A 19,592-nucleotide genomic window follows, 5' to 3' on the forward strand; every position below is an offset into this window, starting at 1 on the left:
ATATTCCATGAAAGAAGATTGTCTATACATAAACAACTTAGCAACTAAAGGGGTCAGACAAGAATGTCAAGAATTGTTGGAATTATATCAAATAGGTGGTGCATAGTCAAGTAATTTGCAGCTGAATACAATGTAGATGCTCCAATTAATGTGTCCAAATGCACAATTTGTCATTCCTTAGCCTAGATAGGTTATATCAGCAGTCAAATAACTTTGTTAGCATGAGTTACATATTTTCTCAAATTTAGTTAAGTATAACTAGTGAGAATGTATTTCTAATAAATTTCTTGAATTGTTACTGTATTGTACTCTTTATGCAATTAGTAATATAAAAGAGAACTATTCCATTGAGAGATTTGAAAAGGGCATGCTGCTGCTAAAATGTGTTGTTGACTCAGTGAACAGAAATGGAAAATTTGTGAGCTAGTTATACTCTTTGAATGAGCCTGAATTATTCACGGGATAGCACTGTAGTTTGAAGAAGTTATAAATATGCAAAGTGACACAATGAAAATGGTTTTGTTGTTTCAAAAGCATCTAATGAAATATTCTTGTAGAATTATAGCTCCTCACATCACATAACATCCAAGGTATTTAGAAGCAGAAAGCTTTGCTTATTAACTGTTATATTATATAGACTGCAATTTCTTACTCTAGTTCGGTGATCACTAACCAAAGGCTTGAGACCCACTTGTATCTTACAACTCCTTGCTGTATGGCCATTTGCACTGGCAACTGAGGTTATCACTGTTGCTTCCATTGTAACCATTGAACAGTTCCAATTTTGATGGTATATTACTATTGAAATTTACACAAAAATTTGTTTATACGTTTGTGAGTTCTTATTTTTCCATATTTAGTATGTCGCTTTTCATTTTGAGTTGAATAAGACTCCCAACCATTACTCAGAGTTGAATGTGGCTGACAAGGTACAAAAGGTTAGGTACCTCTGCTCTAGTTTGTTAAACTTACTTTCCTCATCCACAATTAAAGGAAGTCAGAAATGTAGAGGTTTCTTTAAACATTTGTTTTTCAACTCAGTGAATACTCCAAAAAAAATGAGAACAGACAGCTTCAAAGGTCAAGAGCAGACCACATCATTTTCCAAAATATTTAACTCTTATCTGTGTATGTTTGGTTGTCCATAAATGCAAAAAGTTATAGATCGCTAACACTTGCTGTTATGTGGTGTAAATACTCAACATTATGATAATAATGTAGAGTTTTTATTGCTATTGTTTTATTGTATGTTTATCACACTGATCAAAAGATGTTAATTTATCACCATGCACCCCAATTTAAGCCCTTGAACTATATACTAAATTAACAGAGGTAGATTTAAAGCTTGCAAATTATATCTAATCCTCCTGGATGAGGCTTATATTTATGAGCAAAATGTAATTGTATCTGTATGCTGTGTATTGAGCACTTGACTTGCTGTTTTATCTTATTTGAGTTTATTGTGATATGTTTTTCCCTTGTAATTTACAGATTAGTATGTGTTACTTGTATGTTTGCAGGACCACTTATGCTGCATTAAATATGATGCTATTAGTTACCCATTTGTACTCGTACTTGACTATTAGTGAGTGTCGTCCTTCTTATTTTGCTACCTCTTGCACATGCGTGTAACTCGCCGACTTAATGGGTTGGAAGCAGGGATTGTTTATTTGACAGATTGACTATACGCGTGCCCGCAATTTGATAAGCATGCATCTTTTATGATGCAAGCATCCTAGTTGACTAGGGCATACATGTACTTAGCATATGTGCAATATACTGGAATAGGCAACGTCATGTTTGCAAGCTTCTTTATCTTGTGAGTATTTGTGTATTTCTTACGCTTATTGGTGGGTTCTTTTATATTTCCACCACATATATGCTTAAAATAGGGGTGTTGCTTTATTCCACTGATGAAGCAAGGTTAATACTAGGGATGCCCATGGAGTCTTTGATCCTTATTCCTCCTCTTGCTATGTTATATTGTCTGATTATATTGCATTGCTCCTAACATGGAATTGGAGAGCGTTTATTATTCCCTACGTCTTTTATTCCATGTCTTTGTAATTCATGGCATTACTCTGCTTTCTGTATTGAGTATGGTTGCACCTTCACTTTCATTTTTATCTATTTGTGTTGAGCTTTTTGGACCTATACTGGTGTAGGAGGGGCATGGCTAAATAGTACTTATTATGGTGGTTTCCTTTCTATTTTTTATTGGTTTTGATTAGAGATGAGCGAGCACCAAAATGCTCGAGTGCTCGTTACTCAAGTCGAACTTTCAGTGATGCTCGAGAGTTTGTTCCGAGTAACGAACCCCATTGAAGTCAATGGGTGACTCGAGCATTTTTGTATATGACTGGTGCTCCGCTAAGGTTTTCATTTGTGAAAATCTTAGCAAATCACCAAAGTCATGTAAAAAACACAGAAATGGATAGGGCAGGCGAGGAGCAACATGCAGGGCTGCAATTTGGGCTCCGAGGTCTCACTATTAAGCCACATTAGTGGCAAGAGTGAGACCCCCCCCCCCCCCCCGCACTGTCAGCATAAAGATCATTCTCCTCTGCCACAGCTGTAACAGCTGTGGCAGAGAAGAACGATGTTAGCCCATTGAATTCAATGGAGCCGGCAATACAGCCGGCTCGATTGAAAGCAATGGGCTGCCGGCGAGCGCGGGATGAATTTTCGGGAAGGGCTTAAAAATATAAGCCCTTCCCTGAAAATCATCCTAAAATGTGTAAAAAAAAAAAATGTATACTCACCTTTCCGCTGCAGCCAGAATTAAGCCTCGTCTGGCTGGCAGTTCTCCTGAACTGCTTTCTGTAGTATTCAGCAGGTGGGGATTTAAAATCCCCGCCTGCTGAATGAGCTGCCTCTGATTGGTCACAGCCTCACCAATCAGAGGCAGCTCTCACTCACCCATTCATGAATTCATGAATGGGTGAGTGCTGCCTCTGATTGGCTCAGCGCAGGGACCAATCAGGGGCAGCTCTCAGCTGTGTGGACCGACAGCATGGGTGGGTCCCAGGAAGCCACCGGCGGTACATAAATATATCCCATTGCAGTCCCCTGGACAGCAAAGCTAACGTCAGATTACATGCAGGTGGGCTTCGGCCCACACTGCATGCCTCAGTCAGACTGGGGTTCTTTAGAAGTGGACACATGCAGTTACAACTCCGTGTGGACCGACAGCATGGGTGGCTCCCTGGAACCCACCGGCGGTACATAAATATATCCCATTGCAGTGCGCAGCACAGCTGAGGTAACGTCAGCTTTAATGCAGGTGGGCTTCGGCCCACACTGCATGCCCCAGTCAAACTGGGGTTCTTTAGAAGTAGACACATGCAGTTACAACTACGTTTGAACCGACAGCATGGGTGGGTCCCAGGAAGGCACCGGCGGTACATAAATATATCCCATTGCAGTGCCCTGGACAGCAGAGCTAACGTCAGATTAAATGCAGGTGGGCTTCGGCCCACACTGCATGCCTCAGTCAGACTGGGGGTTTTTATAAGTAGACACAGGCAGGTACAATTCCCTATTGTGAAGTCCCTGTGGACCCACAGCATGGGTGGCTCCCTGGAACCCACCGGCGGTACATAAATAAATCCCATTGCAGTGCCCAGCACAGCTGAGGTAATGTCAGGTTTAATGCAGGTGGGCTTCTGCCCACACTGCATGCCCCAGTCAGACTGGGGTTCTTTAGAAGTGGACACATGCAGTTACAACTCCGTGTCGACCGACAGCATGGGTGGGTCCCAGGAAGCCACCGGTGGTACATAAATATACCCCATTGCAGTGCCCTGGACAGCAAAGCTAACGTCGGATTACATGCAGGTGGGCTTCGGCCCACACTGCATGCCCCAGTCAGATTGGGGTTCTTTACAAGTGGACACATGCAGTTACAACTCTGTGTGGACCGACAGCATGGGTGGGTTCCTGGAACCAACCGGCGGTACATAAATATATCCCATTGCAGTCCCCTGGACAGCAAAGCTAATGTCAGATTACATGCAGGTGGGCTTCGGCCCACACTGCATGCCCCAGTCAGACTGGGGTTCTTTAGAAGTGGACACATGCAGTTACAACTACGTGTGGACCGACAGCATGGGTGGCTCCCTGGAACCAGGTTTAATGCAGGTGGGCTAAAAATTATTAGGATTACACTGTAGGCGAGGGCCCAAAAAAATTGGTGTACCAACAGTACTAATGTACCTCAGAAAAATTGCCCTTGCCCAACCAAGAGGGCAGGTGAAACCCATTAATCGCTTTGGTTAATGTGGCTTAATTTGTAACTAGGCCTGTAGGCAGCCCACTTAAAATAAAAATTGGTTCAGGTGCAAGTTTCAACGCTTTATTGAATTGAGAATTGAAACGTATAAACATTGTTTACAAAAGTTATATGACTGAGCCTTGTGGGCCTAAGAAAAATTGCCCGTTCGGTGTGATTACGTGAGGTTTCAGGAGGAGGAGCAGGAGGAGGAGGATGAATATAATACACAGATTGATGAAGCTAAAAGGTCCCCGTTTTTTATGGTGATAGAGAACGATGGTTTCATTCGCGGGTGCAGCCTACGTATTGTTTAGGTATCGCTGCTGTCCGCTGGTGGAGAAGAGAAGTCTGGGGAAATCCAGGCTTTGTTCATCTTTATGATTGTAAGCCTGTCGGCACTGTCGGTTGACAGGCGGGTACGCTTATCTGTGATGATTCCCCCAGCCGCACTAAACACCCTCTCTGACAAGACGCTAGCCGCAGGACAAGCAAGCACCTCCAGGGCAAACAGCGCGAGTTCAGGCCACGTGTCCAGCTTCGACACCCAGTAGTTGTAGGGGGCAGAGGCGTCACGGAGGACGGTCGTGCGATCGGCTACGTACTCCCTCACCATCCTTTTACAGTGCTCCCGCCTACTCAGCCTTGACTGGGGAGCGGTGACACAGATAGTGTTCCCCTGCCTGTGCTGTACATGCTGCCTGATCTCTGCGCCTCCCCTGCTACCTGGCCCTCGGAACTGCGCCTTCTGCCACTAGCACTGTCGGATGGGAATTTTACCATCAGTTTGTCCGCCAGGGTCCTGTGGTATAGCATCACTCTCGAACCCCTTTCCTCTTCGGGTATGAGAGTGGAAAGGTTCTCCTTATACCATGGGTCGAGCAGTGTGTACACCTAGTAATCCGTAGTGGCCGGAATGCGTGTAACGTGAGGTTCACAAGAAAGGCATCCTAACATGAAGTCAGCCATGTGTGCCAGGGTACCTGTACGCAACACATGGCTGTCCTCACTAGGAAGATCACTTTCAGGATCCTCCTCCTCTTCCTCCTCCTCCTCAGGCCATACACGCTGAAATGATGACAGGCAAGCAGCATGGGTACCCTCAGCAGTGGGCCAAGCTGTCTCTTCCCCCTCCTCCTCATGCTTCTCCTCCTCCTCCTCAACGCGCTGAGATATAGACATGAGGGTGCTCTGACTATCCAGCGACATACTGTCTTTCCCCGCCTCCGTTTCCGAGCGCAAAGCGTCTGCCTTTATGCTTTGCAGGGAACTTCTCAAGAGGCATAGCAGAGGAATGGTGACGCTAATGATTGCAGCATCGCCGCTCACCATCTGGGTAGACTCCTCAAAGTTTCCAAGGACCTGGCAGATGTCTGCCAACCAGGCCCACTCTTCTGTAAAGAATTGAGGAGGCTGACTCCCACTACGCCGCCCATGTTGGAGTTGGTATTCCACAATAGCTCTACGCTGCTCATAGAGCCTGGCCAACATGTGGAGCGTAGAGTTCCACCGTGTGGGCACGTCGCACAGCAGTCGGTGCACTGGCAGATTAAAGCGATGTTGCAGGGTCCGCAGGGTGGCAGCGTCCGTCTTGGACAAGTGTGGGTAGCTTTTCAGAAAGTGCTGAACCACCAAATTAAAGACGTGGGCCAGGCACGGCACGTGCGTGAGGCTGCCGAGCTGCAGAGCCGCCACCAGGTTACGGCCGTTGTCACACACGACCATGCCCGGTTGGAGGCTCAGCGGCGAAAGCCAACGGTCGGTCTGCTCTGTCAGACCCTGCAGCAGTTTGTGGGCCGTGTGCCTCTTCTCTCCCCCAAGCTGAGTAGTTTCAGCACGGCCTGCTGACGCTTGCCCACCACTGTGCTGCCACACCGCGCGACACAGACTGCTGGCGACATGCTGCTGCTGACACATCTTGATTGCGAGACAGAGGTTGCGTAGGAGGAGGAGGAGGAGGAGTGTGGTTTAGTGGAGGAAGCATACACCGCCGCAGATACCAGCACCGAGCTGGGGCCCGCAATTCTGGGGGTGGGTAGGACGTGAGAAGTCCCAGGCTCTGACTCGGTCTCAGCCTCCACTAAATTCACCCAATGTGCTGTCAGGGAGATATAGTGGCCCTGCCCGCCTGTGCTTGTCCACGTGTCCGCTGTTAAGTGGACCTTGGCAGTAACCGCGTTGGTGAGGGCGCGTACAATGTTGCGGGAGACGTGGTCATGCAGGGCTGGGACGGCACATCGGGAAAAGTAGTGGCGACTGGGAACCGAGTAGCGCGAGGCCGCCGCCATCATGTTTTTGAAAGCCTCCATTTCCACAAGCCTATACGGCAGCATCTCCAGGCTGATCAATTTGGCTATGTGCACGTTTAACGCTTGAGCGTGCGGGTGAGTGGCGGCGTACTTGCGCTTGCGCTCAAAAAGTTGCGCTAGCGACGGCTGGACGGTGCGCTGAGAGACATTGCTGGATGGGGCCGAGGACAGCGGAGGTGAGGGTGTGGGTGCAGAACGGGAGACGGTAGTGCCTGTGTCATGAGAGGGGGGTTGGATCTCAGTGGCAGGTTGGGGCACAGGGGGAGAGGCAGTGGTGCAAACCGGAGGCGCTGAACGGCCTTCGTCCCACCTTGTGGGGTGCTTGGCCATCATATGTCTGCTCATGCTGGTGGTGGTGAGGCTGGTGGTGGTGGGTCCACGGCTGATCTTGGCGCGACAAACCTTGCACACCACAGTTCGTTGGTCGTCTGCACTCTCAGTGAAAAACTGCCAGACCTTTGAGCACCTCGGCCTCTGCAGGGTGGCATGGCGCGAGGGGGCGCTTTGGGAAACAGTTGGTGGATTATTCGGTCTGGCCCTGCCTCTACCCCTGGCCACCGCACTGCCTCTTCCAACCTGCCCTGCTGCTGCACTTGCCTCCCCCTCTGAAGACCTGTCCTCAGTAGGCTTAGCAAACCAGGTGGGGTCAGTCACCTCATCGTCCAGCTGCTCTTCCTCCAAATCCTCTGTGCGCTCCCCCTCGGACTTACTGCAATTACTACTACCTGAGTGATAGACAACTGTGTCTCATCGTCATCGTCCTCCTCACCCACTGAAAGCTCTTGAGACAGTTGCCGGAAGTCCCCAGTCTCATCTCCTGGACCCCGGGAACTTTCCAAAGGTTGGACATCGGTCACGACAAACTCCTCCGGTGGGAGAGGAACCATTGCTGCCCATTCTGGGCAGGGGCCCGAGAACAGTTCCTGGGAGTCTGCCTGCTCCTCAGAATGTGTCATTGTAATGGAGTGAGGAGGCTGGGAGGAAGGAGGAGCAGCAGCCAGAGGATTCAGAGTTGTAGCAGTGGACGGCGTAGAACTGTGGCTGGTCGATATATTGCTGGATGCACTTTCTGCCATCCACGACAGGACCTGCTCACACTGCTTTTTTTCTAATAAAGGTCTGCCTCGTGGACCCATTAATTGTGAGATTCATCTGGGGACACCAGAAACATGCCTCTCTCCTAATCCCGCAGCAGTCGGCTGCGATACACCTGGATCAGGAGCTCGGCCTGTGCCCACACCCTGACTTGGGCCTCAGCGTCCTCGCCCGCGTCCACGTCCTCTAGGCCTACCCCTACCCCTCAGCATGGTGTGTTACGAGTAGAGCAGAAACAGAACGCTGTAATTAAATGTGCTGCTTATTGGCCTGTGGTTGGAGGCTGACTTCCCTTACGGAACGCACAGCAGAGCCAGGAAACAATTTTGCGCACGCCTGTAATGAGGCGTAGGTGCGTATCACTGAGCTAGTGGAATTCACAGCGCAGAAGCAGTCAAGTCGCCAAAGGGCAGTGGTACGCCTTAAGTATTTGGCTTCCCTTTTTTTAAATGGTGAGCTGAAACACCAGACAGATGCTGTATGCAGCGTATATTACGTATACTGTTTCCCTCTGCCGCTATCACGGCGGTGATGTAACGGGCACAGCAGAGCCAGGAAACAATTTTGCGCACGCCTGTAGTGAGACGTAGGTGCGTATGACTGAGCTAGTGGAATTCACAGCGCAGAAGCAGTCAAGTGTCCAAAGGCCAGTGGTAGGCCTTAAGTATTTTGCTTCTATTTTTTTAAATGCTGAGCTGATACAGCAGACAGATACTGTAGGCAGCGTATATTATGTATACTATTTCCCTCTGAACGGTATGACGGCGGTGATGTAACGGGCAACGCAGAGCCAGGAAACAATTTTGCGCACGCCTGTAGTGAGACGTAGGTGCGTATGACTCAGCTAGTGGAATTCACAGCGCAGAAGCAGTCAAGTGTCCAAAGGCCACTTGTAGGCCTTAAATATTTTGGTTCTTTTTTTTTAAATGGTGAGCTGAAACACCAGACAGATACTGTAGGCAGCGTATATTATGTATACTATTTCCCTCTGGACGGTATGATGGCGGTGATGTAACGGGCAACGCAGAGCCAGGAAACAATTTTGCGCACGCCTGTAGTGAGACGTAGGTGCGTATGACTGAGCTAGTGGAATTCACAGCGCAGAAGCAGTCAAGTGTCCAAAGGCCAGTGGTAGGCCTTAAGTATTTTGCTTCTATTTTTTTAAATGCTGAGCTGATACAGCAGACAGATACTGTAGGCAGCGTATATTATGTATACTGTTTCCCTCTGGACGGGATGACGGCGGTGATGTAACGGAGACAGCAGAGCCAGCAAACAATTTTGTGCACACATGTAGTGAGACGTAGGTGCGTATGACTGAGCTAGTGGAATTCACAGAGCAGAAGCAGTCAAGTGTCCAAAGGCCACTAGTAGGCCTTAAATATTTTGCTTCTATTTTTTTAAATGCTGAGCTGATACAGCAGACAGATACTGTAGGCATCGTATATCATGTATACTGTTTCCCTCTGGCGCTATGACGGCGGTGATGTACCGGAGACAGCAGAGCCAGGAAACAATTTTGCGCAAGCCTGCTGTAACACTTAGCTGTGTATTAATTAGGACTACTACCCCCAGCAGACACGCAGTACACTGAAGACGGTCACAGGAAGCCCAAATATAGTATTTTTCCCCAATTTGTTTGAAAAAGCCCACTGCCTATATAGCCTGTATATCTCTTTCACCTTTCCCACTGTCCTTGCCTCACCAGTACTGGCCCTATACTATGTAAAATTACTGCAGACTGAGGACGCAATGCTCTGCACGCCCGATATACAAAAAAAAAAACAAATTGTGCAACACTGCTAAAAGCAGCCTCAACAGTACTGCACACGGTCAGATGTGGCCCTAAGAAGGACCTTTGGGGTTCTTGAAGCCTAATATAACACCTAACACTCTCCCTATAGCAGCAGCAGAATCAGCAGCACTTTCCCTGATCTATGTCAGAATGCATCTGTGGCGAGCCGCGGGCGGGGCAGATTTAAATACTCGGGTGACACCTGATCTCCCCAGCCACTCACTGCAGGGGGGTGGTATAGGGCTGGAACATCACAGGAGGAAGTTGTAATGCCTTCCCTGTCTTTCTATTGACCAGAAAAGCGCGCAAATGTCTCAGAGATGAAAGTGAAAGTAACTCGAACACCCTAATACTCGAACGAGTATCAAGCTCGGACGAGTACGCTCGCTCATCTCTACTGTTTAGCTATTTAATTGTGCTGTGTATTTTGTGCACTCCTTTTTGCATATATGAAGCTGATTGATGAATGATTTGATGAATAGAAGTATCCATGTCAAATGTATATAGTGACATCTTGCCAGATTTGTGAATAAAGAAACTAGGAATCTTAACTACAGCTACTTGAATTACTTTTTGCACTAAAATCATGGTTTCTGTTAATAGGGGAACAAAGAAAATTATGATGGATCTAGTTTCAAATGGATCCCAACAAATCCTGACAGATCACATTGATTTGTAATGCGGTCCATCAGGCTTCTGTTAAGGCTCTGGCATTTTTTATGGCTAGAACAGCACGGAAAACTACTACATGAATAATACGGAACCCCTGATAGATAATGTAAAACCCAAATTTGAACATAGCCTAAAAGCCAATTTTGTTTTTCATTTTCTACTTTTATATCAAAGTAAACACTTGTATCGTAAAATTGCAATACACTTTTATTGTGATCTCTCAAATTGCTGACAATTATTTTACTCTCCTATTAAAGTAGGATATAAAAGTATTTAATATTTTTTGCTACATCCTACCGAGCACTATTTCCTTTGCATTTGGTTGTAGAGTATGTAATTCATCGTGTAATGTGATGAGTTATGGCTCTATGGCCAGTCTTTCTTAGCACATATGTTATTAGAATAAGTCTTCCATTATGAGTTAGTACCAAACGTTCTAGTTTTTCTTTGTTCCAGGAAAAAGAGCTAGCAACATTATGAAGAGATCTCTATAAACTCAAACATCATTATCAGACACTAAGTACATTTCTATGCCAGCTCTTTAGTGCTAAGTTCAGCTCCAGCAATGCATCAATCTGACATTAACTAATGTAAATGCAAAGTCCTTTAAAAAATCTAATGCTCTAGAAAGCATGACATATGAACAGTCTCTGTGAAAGTTTAAGCTGGACATCATATATTGTATATATTTTAGAACTGCTGTACGAAAACAACATTATTAGATGTCAAATCTGAGTATTTCGGGCTTGAAAAATCTGAAATCATATTCTGTTGAACTTTAGAACATAAAGGGAATATCATTGTAAAGTTACCTTACACATTCATCACAATACTGGATTATAAGTGTGGGAAGAAGAATGGAGGAAAAAGGCGCAATGGGCAGGAGACGTCAGTCAGGAATGCTATTGGCTATGTGTTTTGTGCTGGATAGATACTTTTATCAGGCCTTTTACCTCAAGGACTCCAGGTGAGTAGGGCCACCCTTTTCAGAGCGATGACTCCGCAGTTAAGTAGGAACAGCATTAGGGTCATTGTAGGGGTATCATTTTTGACTCAGGCTTCACCCTTTAGGTAAAAGTGACTTGATACAGGATGAAACAATATCTACCAGGTTTGAAGTCTCTCTACCAACTGTAAGTACTCCTTGTGGACAACTTTATATAATCCCCCTATTAAGATTCTTGTATAATCTTCCCTTCTAATGTCTTATTGCCATCATTATACGTACATTTGAATAGTCTGTTGTTTATAAATTGTAATAATAAGGTGATTGTTTTTATGGGGTATTTATCTGCAGTGATTGGTATTTGTCATAGCTTTAACCAGTATCATATAGGTAGCTATAATAGTTGTTTCCAGTGAAATTACCTGTTAATGCTTCAGCTGTGTCTGCAGGCCAATACACAATTTGATTAGAACAGTCTACTTAGGAATTATTCAAAATTGTTATTGGTGTTACTAGATTTGAGCACTGAGGGGGCACATTATCCTCAGGCCATTGCAAGTATTGTTGGCTTTGGAGGCTGTCCTAGATAATAAGTAAAGAGGCTTAAACTGGGAGATACCTGTCAATGAATGCTCCCTGGACAAACAGCTATATCTTCCAATTCCCCCATACCCATGTACACTGAGCATGTGTTTTCGAAAGGGCAAAGCCAACTGCCTGATTTTTATCTCTCCTGACATCTGCCTTCGGGGGGGGGGGGGGGGGGAGTCAGGAGATCCCCATTCACATTAGATGGTCAGCTGATCACATCTAAATCACCCAATTCAGCCAACATACATCTAATGTGTATGCTCAACTTGACAGCTAAAACTCTTGCTCAAACACCTTCTATGATGATTTTATAATTGAGGCTGCCAAAAGGTAGACAGATGGTCTCTCCTAATGTACAGGTAAGTGATAGTAAAATAATGGTCACATTTGCAAGCAGACAAACAATTTCTTATTATGGAGTAATCTAACTGAAATAATATGCCATGGAAATTACTGTTAATATATAGGAACAGAGTGTTAAGGCCGCAGAAATTCAGTCCCAAGCTCTCGCTGACAACCCGCTTGGCTCAGGTAGCCAGCTCAAAGTTGACTCAGCCTTCCATTCTTCCGAGTTGGTAAAATGATTACCCAGCTTGTTGGGGGGTAAAAGATGACTGGGGAAGGCAATGTCAAACCACACCGCAAAAACAGTCTGCTAAGAAAACGTCATGATGTGACATCACCCTAGCAGTCAGTCATGACTTGGTGCTTGCACCAGGGGACTTTACCTTTACCTATATAGAAAACACATAAATCATTGCTTTAAATGTTCTATGCTGATCACATGATCAGATTTACATTTGATATTTACTATTTTATGGAAAATATTACATGAAAGACAAAAATGTGCAGCTGTTTTAGAAAATACAATTATTTTTTAGCAACTTCCCTCTACTTTATTTATAGACTTTTTTTATAGAGTGGATCTACAATACACTCCAACTTTATGCACAGTCAGGAATGTTTCCATGATTTATTCCATTGACATTCTGTGCCAGTTTTTTTTTTATCTGATAAAATATAGATATCAGTTGCAGCCAATGGGTTTAGAAAACCATGAACAAAATTCAGCAATGAATAAAACAGATATTTTCTAAATTTTTTATTTCTAAAACTATATGTGTCATAACAGTGGATGAGGATTTGCCGAGCCTTTAAATGGACTTGCCTTGAAGCTAGCCAAAGGAAGCACCAAGGGTTCCTGGTATTTATTCTTAAACACTACCAATCAGAACCTGGTTTTCACTGCAGGGAGTCCCAGATTGTTACTCTAGAAATAGTCTCGGTTAAGAGTCAGCTGGTGCACTTTTCTTTCATGCAGTACCGGATGATGTAGACAGAAACATATTTGTAGAGCAGAGTTGGAGTTAGAGCATGTAGAATACTTTCACAATGTAGATCAGGCTGAGGGTCAGGGCAGGCATCAGACAAGGGAAAGTGTATTCAAATAACGAGCCAAGGTCAGGACTGGAGTAGTCAGGAAAGCTGGGTGCTTCAGGCATGGATCAAATACCAAGAGATCAGAAAGAAACACTCTTGCACCTTTACGCAGAAAATGTGTAAATGAGGATATACTGCCAATAAATGCTATTTCTATGTGGACAAATAATCGTAATAACAATCATTTGTCCCTATACTACTGATCTTCTGCTCCACATAAATAACAGTAAGGAGTGCCAATCACCATGTTATTCTCCCAATCTGTGCTTCTTAAATGGGCACAGATTGGGAGAATCATCCCATGTCAAAGGACTTTTAAGGCCCTTTTACACACAAAGATGATCGCTCAAAAGATGGTATTTGAGCGATCATTTTGCATAAACTACTAATTGGTACTAATGTCAATTAGTAGGTTATTAATGCATGCGAGCCACCGTGAGCTATATTCAGAGAACAGCGAGTGGTCTGTTCTCTGAATACATTTACTTTATCCTGCTGTGGGGCTGACAGGGGCTGAGACAATGTTATCAGTGCTCCCTGCGGAGAACACAGCATAAGTCCCTGCTATTAGCTCTTCTGTTGAATGATGGATTTTATGCTGATTTTATAAAATCATTTGGCAGAAAAGTGAAAGATGGGCACATTTACATGCAACAGTTATCACTCAAAAAGATGGCTTTTGAGCGAATGTTGAGTGATAATCGTTGTATGTAAAAGGACCTTAAGTCTTATGTAATTTCTATACATAGAAGCTCCAACTGCCAAAGAACAGGTGTCTCTGAAAAAATAAATTTATCAACTACATAAGGACCCATAGGTTGGAGATTGTGACTGAACTGATACTTTTTTGCTGAAAGATTGTATGTGGACATATAGCTTAAAGGATTTGATACCATTTTATTTAAATAATGAGTTAAAATGTAATGATTTTTAAATTTAAATTTTTTACGTTTTTTTGTGGTTTGGTCCCTTATTTTGGTCTACCAACTTGATTTACTGTTTATTTCATCTTATTATTGTAATTCATATGTGCTTCCCATTTAGCAAACTTCTATTTTTATTTTTATCTTTGTGGAACGGTGTGACATACCTTTAAGGATTAGTTCATTCTGTGTGAGACTGCAACTTTGATTGGCTTTGGTACCTTTAAATAGGTTACACGTCTCCTTTAGACATTCAGCTACACTTTGAGGAAGTCACATAACTGTGATGAAATGTCACCCCACCATTCGCCATCTTGGTCCTTTGCTGCTTGATATATACCTCTTCAATTCTCAGCTCCTCAATTCTTTGATTCTGGGCTTTGTGTTCTGTTTGTCTTGTGCTCTCTCCATCTACCTATCCTGTGGCAAAGTATATGGACCATAGTTCTGGCAGTTTTTAAGCCATATATTTACCAGCTGACTCTGCATTGTTATTTAAGAAAGCAGAATGACTCTGAGGCCTGCTTGTGACATCCTTGAGTTTTACTCCACTGAGGGATAGCACGTATAACTATCAGTTAAGCACCTTTGTATACACATTGAATAACTTGTGTATTTGCAACAGGGAGTCATAGACATGTCATGACTTTTTTATGTACAGTAAATCACACATTAATCACCGTGAGCAATTCATGCTATCACCTTGCTGATACCAGCATTATGAATTGACTGTGTATGGCTGCTGTAGTGCCCTGTGGGGAAGAGTCTGCATCAATTTGAACCATATTTGTCTTATGGAGTTATCACTGCCTGGGATCTTTAGTCGACTTAACTGCATGTGCACTTTATATGACTTAATTTATCAACTTGATTAAAGCCGTGACACCTAGAACCTATTTCATCGTGTCATGCAATTGCATCTTTTCTGGGGCCTAAATTATTAAATATTATTATGAATTGTGTTTAATCATGTCTCTATATTTAATTCTGATGTCTAGGATCTATAATCATACACTCTATTTCCTGCTGTGCACTTAATGATTGTTACTCATGAACTGGTGACATATTCCTGGTGTCATACAAGATTACCCAACCATTTTTATTTTAATTAATTGATAAAATATATATTTTTTTAACCATAACTGAGTGCCTTTTCCCCCCTACTTTCCTGTTTATACTCTTCCTTGGTCTAATAAAGTGACTGACAATTTATTTTAGCTCCACGTAGGTGAAATTTTAGTAATCATTTAACGGGAAATATCACTTTGATTTTATAACAATCATAAAGTACCATTGTAATCGTTAGTAACATGGTTGCCAATATCTTGCATGCAGTAATAGGGATTAGTCACATGGGCGCATCGGCACTAAAAGAAGGCTGCACTGCAGATGCGGACAAATCTCCACAGCGCCGGAAGAAAGAACATGTGACCGGCTCCATTGCCTGTCATGTGTTCTTTCTTCCAGCGCTGCGGAGAGTCGTCCATCCTGAAGTGCGTCCGTCTTCTTCGTGCAGTAACACAGGCGCCGATGCATCCCTGTGACTAGGCCTTTAGTGATGAGAGAACTTTTGAAAAGTTTGGTTTGGCCAGTTTGCCGAAGTTTTGCCAAAACTTCAGTTCATTTCGAATTAGTTTGAACCAAACTCAAAGTTCACAAAAACTCCTACAAGTGGTGTATAACACTGTCAAAGAGCCAAAAAACCCTGTATAACACTCATACACTAGTCTTCAGGTCTAGAGATGAGAAAGCCAAACAAGTAGAATACTGTTTCAAGTAAAACTTTGCTTAATGTTCAGTTGAGGTTCATGCCAAACCGAATTTTTAACAAAACAGGGTTATACTGGTTTGGTTCACTCAACATTATACAGTATATCCAAATAAATAAAACAGCTCAATGAGAATATTCCAACTGTGGGTTCAGCGATTCCAAGGACCAGACTCCATGTATACAACAGGGGCCAATAAAATACAGTAGACACTGCATTCCAATATCTTCTATGTGATGCACAAGATTTACTCACCCAAGGTTTAACAGCAACATTTCAGCTCCTCATTGAAGCCTTTTAAAAATGTCCGTTTCTAAAAATTCTTCTAACATCCAGTTGTTATTTTGATGCCTGATCTATCCTGCAATACTTTATGTCCTAATGATTCCTAAAGCAGCTTTTTTCGCCTACCATTAATTTACTTTTATAATTGTTATTACTATACCTGGCAAAATAAAAGCCACAGCTGAAGTGGAACCATCTGGAGTTGTTATAGTCACATGGATGGAAAATTAATCACAAATTGAACCTGTTTATTCCTTCTGAAAGATTTGAAAAGACTGATGCTCACTTTCTTGCCCATTTTACTGTTTTACAATCCATTAGTCGTTTGAATTTGAGAAATAAAAATGCAGTGAAGTATACTAGGTAACTAATGCTTCTAGGAACAGATATTCTAACATTAGCTACTATTATTCCACTTGGATGGATATTTAGAGCAAATTAGGCATCTACTGATGCACTTGAGGCAGTCCAAATAATAGTACATGGCATTCATCTTTTAGCATATTTTTTCTTGACTGTTAAGGACCAAAACTGCTGGCAAAGACTGATATTATATGGTTATCAACTCCACAAAAAAGACATAATTAAGTTCAAGAGCAATTACAGCAGATTCTTCAATTAAAAAGAGGACTTACAGACCTTTTTATGTCTATACTCTTGTGCGGAGTGATCATGAAAGGCAGAAATTTTTTGCAAGAGGTCTACTATCTAATGCTAACAACAGGCTTTGAAGAAATGAACAGATGATATACCAGGTGTGTAGACCAACAAAAGCTTCTAGTTGTAATCCTTGTTGTGTCATTAGACCATTATGGCAATTGGTGTAAAGTTGTTGAAATAGGCAAAGTCAAAAGACCATCTTTGAAGAGCTTTTTTGAGTTATTCCTTCTATATAGTTTTGTGACCCCTGCGCCCAAAATGATATACTCTTAGAAGTAATATTCTCACTGTGACGTTACACTGCCATTCTGAAGGTCAGGCTTTACGGCATTTGACAGGCAACATGACTCGGTCATGAGGCCTGGTGGCATCTTGTAAACCTGTCATGTAGGCTTCTAATGTAGCAGCCCTGAGGCAGGTTCATGGGATATTACTAATGCCATTCCTGTCTGGCCTTCTATTTGTTGCAGCAGACATGTGGGTGAACAACCCTGTGACTGCTGCCACTGATCTAAACTGAAGACCAGAGTGATGGCAGGTTGTGGGGGGTGAGAAGCGTGGCAGAGGCAAGTCAGTATGTATGTTTTTAGTTTTAGGTTAAATTTTAACTCAGGACTTTCCTGCTGCTCTGTATATATATGTGGGGGATTGCGTTCAATCTTTCCATATTCTAGTATGATAACAGTAAGCTTGGTAACCTCCAAGTTTTATACTATCATGGCATGATCTATAATCCATGCATACTTTAGTCTATATATGCTGCAAGAGTCTTGTAATTTTAATATTTTTATAGGTTTTTTATTTCAATTATATAATAGAGGTTATGTTTTACTTTGGTGGGGGTCATAACCAACAGGCTTTTGGTTGGCTGTGGTTTGTCTATTAGAATGTATTATTTTACTCTATATAAAATACTAAGGTCACTAAAAAGAGGTCATAAAACCTCAGATGCCCCATGTACAAGTTTTTGGAGCATTTTCAGAGGAAATTATCACGCACACTATATTTACCTGAATTATAAAGTATGTGCAAAAAAATAGCTGTTTTCACTACGTGTGCCACTTTGATTCCTGTTAGTAAAGAGAGCATGATTATAAATGGAATTACATTTTAGCTATATTCATGAAATATGATTGGCTTAAATTGTAAAATGCTAAATAAAGTCAAATGCACCATACCTTGCCCTACAGGGTGTAATCAAAAGGACTGATTCAGCACTGGGCCCTGGAACATAGATTTCAATTTTGTGTTTTTCGGCCCCTGTAAGAGATAGAGAGTAAAACCTAATTGCAACATTGAATAGTAATGTGAGAAGCAGAAATCCGCTTTCCGCATCTCTCTAAGTCCGTGGAACCACTGCTATAACTGAAGTAAGAAAAGCATACTTGAAGGGGCTTCCTTCTGCTATGATAGGGGCAGATAATCAGGAAGTCATCCACCATTGTCTACTTCTCGCATGCTACTCTTTAACTTTATAATTAGGTTTTACTGTTTATCACAGCACAAAATTGAAGTCCATGTGTTGGGGCCACCAGAGGCCCGTGCGCCATACCATCATGTAGCGCATCCATGCCTTTCTATTCAAGTACACTGTTGTTATTTCAATATAGCACACCACTACTGAGATACAGCATTAGATCAGTCTTTGTGTGTACACTCTGCATAAAATGTGACATATTTAACAAATGGCATGCTATATTTGACACATTTCTTACAAAAGGACTTTAGAAAAAAAACTGTCTTAAAATAAAATAGGACACACACGGGCATATTGCAAAATACGCTCGCTCCTGCATAGAGAATGAGTGCACTTTGTGCTTGTGCCTGCGCAACAACTGTGCGTGTTTGCGCAGGCACTTCTAGTTCAAATGGGCGGGGAATCACACCACCCTGATTTAAATGGCTTTTAAGCCAAAAGAGGTGAAGGGTATGTGCAGCATTTAGCGCATACCTTTAGCACATACCCGCATTTACATAAATGCACATTTTTGCACCTCCCAGAGACATTTATGTGCCTCTTTGGTGCGCAAATGTGTAAAATGTAGAGCAGGAGCTATTTTTTTGCACCGTCGAGAACTGGGTGCGCAAAAAAAGAAAGAAATGAAAAATGAATGTATTGAAATCAATGGGTTCTATTCTCCAAACTTTGCATGCAAGATGTTTCTGGGCACAAACATCCGCTCGTCTGAAGGAGCCCTAACCTAGAGAAAGATATTAAAACAGCAAACAAAAGCGAGAGAAGTGCTCACTACCACAGTGTCTCATAGCATGTGAAATTTCCAGGATAGGGTGTTGGATTAGTCAACCAGGTGCAAGAGGAAAGCTTGTCAGCAGCAAGTAGATTCAATGGTAGTGGAAAAGGACTCCAGTACAAACTGGTGGCATAAAATCCAATTATCTTTATTGAGATTAATTAAAATTGCACTAGATGCATCAAGTCCTCACAGTGAGGCCGTATTTACATGCCCCATAGCGTGTCCTGACAGACATTTTTTAGCATGACTGGCATCGCACAGAGCACAGACACTCGCACCTTAAAATCTGCCTTACTTGCTTACATGTTTCAAGCATTGAAGATGCTCTAAGGCTATATTTACACTGGTGAGAATCTCGTGTGACTTTGGTGAGTTGTGAGACTCTCAAAGCTCGCACGAATATTAACTCCATTCTTTAGAATGGACTTATTCACATGAGTGATTTTTCCCCCTGCAGTGAATGTATTACTGTCTGTTCGCCTAGACAGGGTCATGGCACGGTGGTCTTGACGTGTAGTCGGACTGACTGCACTATTCCTGTCTGTCCAACAGGTTGATGTTTATGCTTTTATTTCTTTAGGT

Source organism: Eleutherodactylus coqui, chromosome 4 (genome assembly GCF_035609145.1).
Source record: "Eleutherodactylus coqui strain aEleCoq1 chromosome 4, aEleCoq1.hap1, whole genome shotgun sequence".
NCBI lineage: Eukaryota > Metazoa > Chordata > Amphibia > Anura > Eleutherodactylidae > Eleutherodactylus > Eleutherodactylus coqui.